Below are 9,553 nucleotides of genomic sequence, written 5' to 3' on the forward strand. Positions count from 1 at the left end.
CCGGTCGTCGCCACCCTCGCCGGCGTCCGGCCACCTCGTCGCCCCGGCCGGCCCCGTCCCCGCCGGCGCCTCCTCCTCCAACTCCGACGAGAGGCTCCGGCGAGCCGCAGCCCCGCCTCGATCCCCGTGCAAGCCCGATCCAGCTCTGAACCTAGGGTTGACTCTCCCCCTCTGTTTTTTTTTTGCTTAGTCCTGAGATTGTCATAATATATTGCTCTGTTCATCGCATCATATCTTCATGCATACTGCTCCGATTTGTGCGTGTGATATATTGAATTGTTCGTCTCGTGATGCTCTACATTTTGTTCCATTGTGCCATGCTCATTAGAGTCCATCTTGATGCCCAAATCATCGTTGCAAGAGTGCTAGTTGCTGTTAACTGCTGTTACTTATCAGAAACTGGTGATTTGTTATTTTTGTTGCATTTAATCTGTGCATCTTATGGGCATGAGCTCTACATGTGTTTTGTTGTATGCCATGCCATCTTTCCAGAGGTGTATGCCTTGTATGTATCCCCATATATTATGTAATGTTGATGTAATGATATCCACCTTGCAAAAGCGTCTTCAAGATGCGCTTCTATCCTTGGTGGGACCGTCGAGTTCCTTTAGGATAGGGTCGCATCTTGGGCGTGACAAGAAGCTACTAAATGATTTGGTCTGTGAATCAAATCAAAACAGAATTGAAATATTAGAAAACAGAAACAGAAATGTGAAAAAAGAAGGAAACTAACCTGGCCCAGCTTACCTGCACCTATAGCAGCCCAACACCATTGCTGGCCCAGCCCACCAAGGGCGCCGTGGTCATCTTCAACCTCTGCCAGTAGGCAGAGGCGAAGTCGCACGCGCGCACGCAGAGTCCTCCACCTCCTGCTTCCCGTGGCAGCCTCCTCGACCATCAAACCAAGCCACGGAGACGCCCAGCACCTTCCCTCTCCACCCCATCTCTCTGGTGCCTCTCTCCCTCTCTAGCCCTGCTCCACGCGACCACCGACAGCCCCACCGGCCACCGCTGCCGCTCGCGTGGCCATCGCCATCCCCTCGTCGCGCTGCCATGCTCGGGAGCTCTGCGCCGACCTCGTACGCGTCCCCATCGTCGACAGCAACCAGAGGAGCACAACATGGCCGCCATCGGCGCCGTCTTCGTCCTCTGCACCAATGGCCGTCCTCGTCGATTCGCAGCAACCCGACTGTCCCCGACCTCACCGACGACGCCATCGGATGCGTTGTGAGCTCCGCCACATCTCCCCTCTCTCCATTTGCTCGCCCCCATGCCGTAGTGCCATTCCCCGCCGTCACCGAAGCTCGCCGGCGCTGCGTCTGTCATCACCGTCGCTAGCAACCCCTCCTGGCTAACCCGAGCATGCAGGCGTGCTCAGGGAGCTCCCAGGAGCCCAACGCGGCCATCAGCTCCGACCACTGCCTCGCTCGCCGCCGACGCTGCTCCTGGCCACCTCGCAGCCTCTCGTCCGGTCCTTTGGATGCGGACGAGCAAGAGCTCCTCCCCAGTGTCCTCAGCGCGCCAAACCACTGCCTGTAGCTCAAGTCCGAGCCGCGCCACCGTCGTTTCGGTTGCCGCCGGCCAAGCTCCGGCGACTGCCTGCATGGCACTATCATTAGTCACTAATGACACCCTAACTAACCCCAGAGGCACTGCCATGTGGGCCCCTGTGCCTGTTTAGGTTAGTTTAATTTGATGTTTAGATTAGTGCTAATGCGGCAGGACCCACACGCCAGAGTTGACCATGCTGACGTGGCTGTTGACTAGGCCCACCTGTTTGTGACACTAGCCAGCTCTGTGACACTGACCAGTGGGTCCCATGCATCAGGTTTGACCTGGGCTGACGCTGTTGACCTGATGACGTCATTCTGACGTCAGGCTGACGCAGTAATGCTTTTCTGGGATTTTAAATAAATCATTAATGATTTATTTATTTCAGAAAATGGTTAAAACTTCTAAAATTCATAGAAATTAAACCGTGGCTCAGAATGAAAAGATTTATATATGAAAAATTATCAGAAAAATGCAATCTATCCATCTATACAATTTTCATGCATGTTTGAACAACCTACGGTTGCTGTATATGGCAATTTGCATAATTGGCATTTAAATAAGCACATATGGAGTTTGAATTTGAACCCTTGGTTCAAACCAACTTCATTTAATTTGGTTTCTAGTTGCATTAGCTCAAACCACAACATATTGCCATGTCATGATCATGCATCATATTGTTGCATTGCATTGATTGTGTTCTTCCTTGTTTGCCGGTATTTGTCCCCTCTCGAAAGACGTACTTCCGACGATGAGTTCGATGACACCGATGAAGAGCTATAATATCTTCAGAAGTGCCAGGCAAGCAAAACCCCCCTTGTTCATTCTGATACAATCCCACTCTCTCGCTCCTGCTCTCTTTTACTGCATTAGGACAACAACGATTCAACTGTTACATGCTGCGGTAGTGGAACCCCTTTCCTCTGCATGACCTGTCATTGACACAGTAAATAGATGAAACCCACTAGCATGAGTAGGAGTTGTTTGAGCCCTGATGTGCCTACTCATTCATGCTTGTTGTCATGCCTGCTACTGCTTAGAGTTGAGTCAGGTCTGATTCATCGGGGATGAATTGGAGGTGTGTGAACATGCTCTACTATTGAGAGCTAAGTGTGTGAACATGATTTGGTAAAGGTAGCAGTAAGAGTCCATGTAGGAGTACATGGTGGGTTGTCTCATTATAACCGTCCTCAGGAACTGAGTTCTGTGTTTGTGATCCATGAACATCTACTACCACGCGTTGGGCCCAAAACCAATGGACCCTCTCGACTTATTAATCGCCTTGATCTCTGTCCAGGAGTTGCAACTAGTTTCTGGTGTTTGTAGGATATGTGTTGGAGGGCGTGCGTAGCGGTGACCTTAGGGGTGGCTATGATGTGGTAGATACACCGTGGCCCGGTGTACCGGGCACCCGTTTGGTGTCTCGGGAACCCTGCACACATCGTTTGGGGCTGTGAGGAAAACTCCGGCCGGATCTCCTCGCGGATGGAACCCGAATAGGCGATAAACCTCGACTAGAGACTTGTGTGGTTAGTCAGGTCGGGGCCGACTCCCTCGCCAGGCTTCCGCTTGAAGGTTGCTGAGATACATGACGTGTACATGGTGGTAAGTGGCGAGAGCGTGTGTGAAGAAGTACACCCCTGCAGGGTTATAAATGATCTATTCGAATAGCCGTGTCTGCGGTAAAGGACTTCTGGGTTGCCTGTATAGTTCATAGACAAGTGAAAGTGGATACTCTAAAATGTGCAAGATAAGCATGAGTGCTATGGATGGCATTCTCATAGGGAGACGGGAGCGGATCCATAGTGGTGTATTGATATGGTGAATATGTGGACTCGTGTGCGCCACCTCAAAAGAGTTACTTGCAGTCGTAGTTCAGGATAGCCACCGAGTCAAAGCTAGCTTGCTGCAGTCAAACTCCACCACCCCCTTTGTTGATACTGATGCATATGTAGATAGTTCTGATGTAAGTCTTGCTGGGTACAATTGTACTCACTTTTGCCTATTTTATGTTTTTGCAGAGAGACGTCAGTCTCGCTAGTAGTTCCGCGTGGACTTCGACGTTTAGCTTGTTACCTCAGCTACGATCTTGTGCCCTCGGCAGGGTCTTGTAGATAGTCAGGCTTCTCAGCCTTTTTCATTTGTAGTTGTCTGTACTCAGACAAGTTAAGCTTCCGCTGGTGCTTGTTGCTTGTATGACTAGAATGTTGGGTCATGAGACCCATGTTTGTAATTATCTCGCTCCTCGGAGCCTATTGAATAAATACTTGAGTCGTAGAGTTATGTTGTGATGCCATGTTGTATTTACACATATCGAGCATATTGTGTGTATGATTGAAATGCTTGGTATGTGTGGGATCCGACAACCTAGTTGTTTATCCTTGGTAGCCTCTCTTATGGGGAAATGTAGTCTTGGGCTTCAATGAGCCATAGTAGTCCGCTACAGGCCGGTTCACCGGAGTCCTCCTAGCCCAGCACTACTGCTCCGGAACACTTGACTGGACGACATGTGATTCACTTCGTTCCTGTGTCTATCCCTTCGGGGAAATGTCACGCGGTGACATCCGGAGTCCTGCCTAGCCTGCTACAGCCCGGTTCACCGGAGTCCTGTTAGCCCAGTGCTACAGCCCGGATTCGCACGCTGCTGACCGACATGCTCGATGTTGATTCATGTATGCCTGTCCCCGTAAGTTAGTGCCACTTTGGGTTCACGACTAGTCATGTCGGCCCGGGTTCTCTGTCATATGGATGCTAGCGACAGTATCATATATGTGAGCCAAAAGGCGCAAACGGTCCCGGGCCATGGTAATGCGACACCCGTGGGAATACCGTGCGTGAGGCCACAAAGTGATATGAGGTGTTACCGGCTAGATCGATGTGACTTGGAATCGGGGTCCTGACACAGGCAAACGACCTCGCTGCTCCCAGCGCGGCCGTTTGAACTGCTGAGCGGACTCGAAACAGGACAAAAGTGTTGCCAGTAGCGGAAAGGCCACCCTGCCGTTCTCGATGCGGCCGCTCGAACTGTGGAGCGGACTCGAAACAGAACAAGGGTGTTGCCAATAGTGAAAGGGTCCCATCGCGTGCAGGTTTATCATACAGAGAGTAAGGTATCCAAAGAAAATAACCATATATATAAAGGAAATGTTTAAAGTTCCGCATGACTTAGCTTTTCTGTCACTACGTGGGCGTTCTTCGCGCTCGCAGGCGACGCCGCTCACTTGGTCATCTTCTTTCCTAGAAAGCATGGCCACGAAGAGCTGCTTAACTAACTGCCAAACCGGATTCTCACAACTCTGTGCCCCCTACCTGGCGTGCCAAAGATGTCGGGGAAACGACACCTATGGGATCACTGGGACCCCTTCTACGGTTGGCGGGCGCGGGGTTGCGAAAAGAGCGGGTTTAGGAGCGAGCACAAGGATCGTTTACCCAGCTTCGGGCCGCGAGAGTGCGTAATACCCTAGTCCTGCTTTGGTGTGTATTCGAGTGTTCTTGAGTTCTTGAACTAGCTACAGGGTGTAACTTGTCCAAAAGATCTGAATCCCTCTCCTGGACGCCTCGGGCCTCCTTTTATAGACAAAAGGGGTTGCCACAGTGGCACACAGGAGGTGGAAAGGTGTACAGTGGATGAGTCTATCCTCTGGCACCGTCGGACAAACGCATTTAATGCGCTGCCAACGTGCCCCTCTCGCTTTATCGGGGACGACAAGGAAGCTCATCCCAGCTGTCGCCGCCTCGCCTGGCTCCGACACGCGCCGAGCTAACGAGGCGTCGTGGTGCCATGTTGGCTGGCTGCTGGGCTGGCGCGGTGGTGGAGCCTTCAAGAAGATCTACATGCCACCATGCAGGTGCTTGCTGGGTCGGCGTAGAGGTCGCATGCTGCCACGCAGGAGCCCGCCTAGTTGGTCGAGCTAGCAGCTGCATGGGAGCGGCGGTGGAGCCTTGGCAGAGGCGGGCCTGGCCACGGCCTTGCCGGTGTCCTCGGCATGGGTCTTGCCGGGGGCCCGTCAAGGCACTTGCCCGGGGTCTCATGGATTTCTTTGGCAAGGATCTTGCAAAGGATCGTCGTCTTCTGGTCGTCATCTGATCTTATGTGTTCTTGATCTTCACAAAGATCTGCATGCCACCATGGAGGTGCCTCCCGAGCCTTGGTCCCAGCGAGGTTGATGGTGTTGGAAACCTCGGGCTCAAAGGTGGCGCGCTCTGCTGGCGTTGGGCGAGTTGCCCCGGCAAGGGCCGCGGAGGCCGCCCCGGCAAGGGTCTTGCCGGGGGAGTCTACCCTACCCACTTGCTCTTTGTGTCTCCGGTCTTGGCGTTTCTTTGACCATCTTGTGCTCTGGCTTCCCTCTTCTGCTCTGCTCAGCATGGCCGCGGGCGCGGCTCTGACTGCCCGTGCACAAGTAAAGGGTTCAAAAGGAGAGCCCCAACTTTTGTACACCGACAGGCATCATGTCCATAAGCATAGCAAGCATCAAGTTCATTAAAAAGGGATATTTCAAATGAATCAACGGGATCATAGCAATTATCATAGTATTCATCCTTCGGTAAGAACAAAGGGACTTTAAACAATGTATGAGTTGGAGGTTTACTTTCATTAGAAGGTAGGCGCGGGTAGCTAATCCGCTCTTCCTCCTTTTGTTCTTCGCTCTCCTCATCATGTTTTTTCATCCAATGAGCTCACAGTTTCATCAATTTCTTCTTCCATAGACTCCTGCAAAATATTAGTCCCTTCTTGGACAGCGAAGACATTCTCAATTAATACATCAATATCGTAATTGCATTTGTAATTATCATAGCAATATTTAAGGATAGCAAAAAATTTAGGTCTATAAACTGAATCATCAAAAATTTCAAACTTTTCAAACAGAGATTCAATTTCATCACCACCCTAAAAAGCAACAAATTCTTCTATTTGTTCCACATCATAATAATCATATCTACCATTAGCATAAGGAGCTAAACTTTCATTTTCATTAAATTTGCATGAAAAGGGAAGGTGTGGAGCCTTCCTCCTGGAGCAACAAGTATAATCATATCTTAAGCATAGCTCCTGAGCATACCAATGCAACATATGAATTTGATCCCATAATAGTTTCCCTTTTTGTGTCAAGCGATAATCCCGAAAGTATTCACGTTGATCCAACGTTACTCTCATTATCAAGTTGAATGGGGTTTTCTCAGGATTATCAAAGTAGTGCATAATATATTTCACATAACGAGCATCGAGGGTTTTAGGAGGTTCCCCATCTCCATGAGTAGCAAGTACCACTAATTTTTTTGGTGTTTCGTGTTCCATATCCATAACTAAAGATAGAGAACAACTTAGAACAGGAAATAAAAACAACTTAGTGATAAAGCAAACAAGCACAAATGAGAATATTCACCCCACGCTATTGCTCCCCGGCAACGGCGCCAGAAAAAGGTCTTGATAAACCCCAAGTATAGGGGATTTTTTGTAGCCTTCTTCGATAAATAAGAGTGTCGAACCCAACAAGGAGCTAAAGGTAGAACAAATATTCCCTCAAGTTCTATCAGCGATACAACTCTACGCACACTTGATGTTTGCTTTATCAAAAACGAGTATGAAACTATTTGGCAAGAATAAAACTACGAGTACTTTGCTAGAATAAAACTATGAATAAATTGCAAGGTAATAAAAGTGGATAGCTTTTGTCAACAATAAAGTCATCTGTCCCTATGCAATCGATAACAAGTACCGGTAATCATTCTTGCAATTTTATATGAGGGAGAGGCATGAGCTAACATACTTTCTCTACTTGGATCATATGCACTTTATGATTGGACCCCTAGCAAGCATGCACAACTACTAAAGATCATTAAGGTCATGAAACCCAACCATAGCATTAAGTATCAAGTCCTCTTTATGCCATACGCAACAACCCACCTACTCGGGTTTAAGCTTCTGTGACTCTCGCAACCCACCATAAGCAAATCATGAACATATTGCAACACCCTACATCGGGGGGCCCTCGCGTTTTCCCGAGACGGAGGGCATCGTAGGACAGCACCATAAATAAAATATACAATCATACCAACCATGATCACGATTAACCCATAGGACAAAACAGATCTACTCAAACATCATAGGATAGCCATAGATCATTGGGAAATAATATACGGAGTTGAGCACCTTGTTTAAGTAGAGATTACAGCGGAGACAAGAGGTGCTACACCGCTGCATAGAGGGGGAGAAAGATGGTGTTGACGGTAGCAAAATTGTTGATGTAGATCGTTGTCACGATCCTCGCCCCGGCGACACTCCGGCGCCACCAGGAGAGAGGGGGAGATAGCCCCTCCTTCTTCTTCTTCCTTGGCCTCCCTCCTAGATGGAAGGAGAGTTCCCCCTCTATTTCATGGCCTCCATGGCGGCGGAGGGGCAGGAGCCCCTCCGAGATTGGACCTCCCTCTCTGTTCTCTTCTGTTTCGCGTTCCCCGGAACTGGCCAAAAACCATTTCTTATATTCCGGGAGATCCGTAACTCCGATTGCGCTAAGATTTTAACATTATTTTTTCGGATATAAGCTTCCTTGTGCCCGAAGTAGAGTTCCAACCAATGTACGAGGTGAGCACAACCCACCACCACGCGCCTGACCCCTGGGGCGCGCCTTGGTGTCTTGTGGGCACGATGGGCCCCCGTTTGCGATGATTCCAACTCCCAAAAATCACACATATTCCAAAATAATTCTTTGTAAAAATTTATTAGATTTGGACTTCGTTTGATATGTATTTTGTGCGAAACAAAAAAAACATGCAATAAACAGGAACAGACACTAGGCACTAGATCAATAGGTTAGTCCAATAAATCATATAAAAAGTTGCCAAAAATATGTGAAAGTTGTATAATATTGGCATCAAACCATCAAAAATTATAGACACGACGGAGACATATCAGGCCGCATGCGATTGGGGCCCGCGGCGCTTCGCCCTTGCCCTTTGGCTTTGCCTCGAAGCCAAGTCCGAGCGCACCTTGGGCCCGGGGGCTACTATCGGCGTTCTGGGAACCAAGGTACCCAGACTTGCCTGCGTGTGGCCCACGGTGTGGCTCCATTGACGGCCTGGTATGGCCCATCTACAACATCATCGAGGCAAGACCCTCGCGAGGGGCCAAGCCTCGCGAGGCGGACAACACGAAGACCTCCGGAGGAAGCGGCCACCCCAGGCGGCCTTCTGAGGAGCAGAGATTTATATGCAGGTGCTCAACCTCATGAGGTTGCAGTGATGCAAGCCATGACGACCAAGGCCAGGCAGGCACCAGCGGGCGTAGAGGAGCCAATTTCCTCTTTGGTGCTAAGGAGGCAAGGACAGGCGTGGGTTCCCGAGGAATCAGGCAAAGGTTTCCATTCCAGTGCAACAAGACCAAGAGCGCTAGGACGGCAGGACGGATGTCATCACCGAGCCCACCGCAGCGTCATGACCAGAGGCTTTGTAGGCGAAGACCACCTTTCGTCAGGATAAGATGTACTACTTGTCCCCTTTCAAATAGGCCACTGTGGGATCCCTTCTGTCGGTGTACAAAAGTAGGGGCTCTCCTTTTGACCCCTTTACTTGTGCGCGGCCAGTCAAAGCCGCACCCACGGCCACACTTATCAGGGCAAAAGAGGGAAACCGGAGCGCGAGATAGCCAAGGCAGCGCCAAGGCTAGAGACACAAAGGACAAGAGGGCGAGGTGGACTCCCCCGGCAAGATCCCTACCGGGATGGCCTCCGCAGCCCGGCAAGAGCCTTGCCGGGGCAACTTGCCTGACGCCAACGGAGCGCGTCTCCCTTGAGCCCGAGGGTTCCAACACCATCAACCACATTGGGACCAAGGCTCGGGAGACACCTCCGTAGTGGCATGTAGATCTTTGTGAAGATCATGAATACACGAGATCAGATGAAGACCAGAAGACGGCGATCCTCGGCAGGATCCTAGCCGAGGAAATCCATGAGCCCCCCGGCAAGCGCCTTGCCGGGGACGACCGCAGCACCGCGGCAAGACCCTT

Source organism: Triticum aestivum, chromosome 1D, assembly GCF_018294505.1.
Source record: "Triticum aestivum cultivar Chinese Spring chromosome 1D, IWGSC CS RefSeq v2.1, whole genome shotgun sequence".
Taxonomy (NCBI): domain Eukaryota; kingdom Viridiplantae; phylum Streptophyta; class Magnoliopsida; order Poales; family Poaceae; genus Triticum; species Triticum aestivum.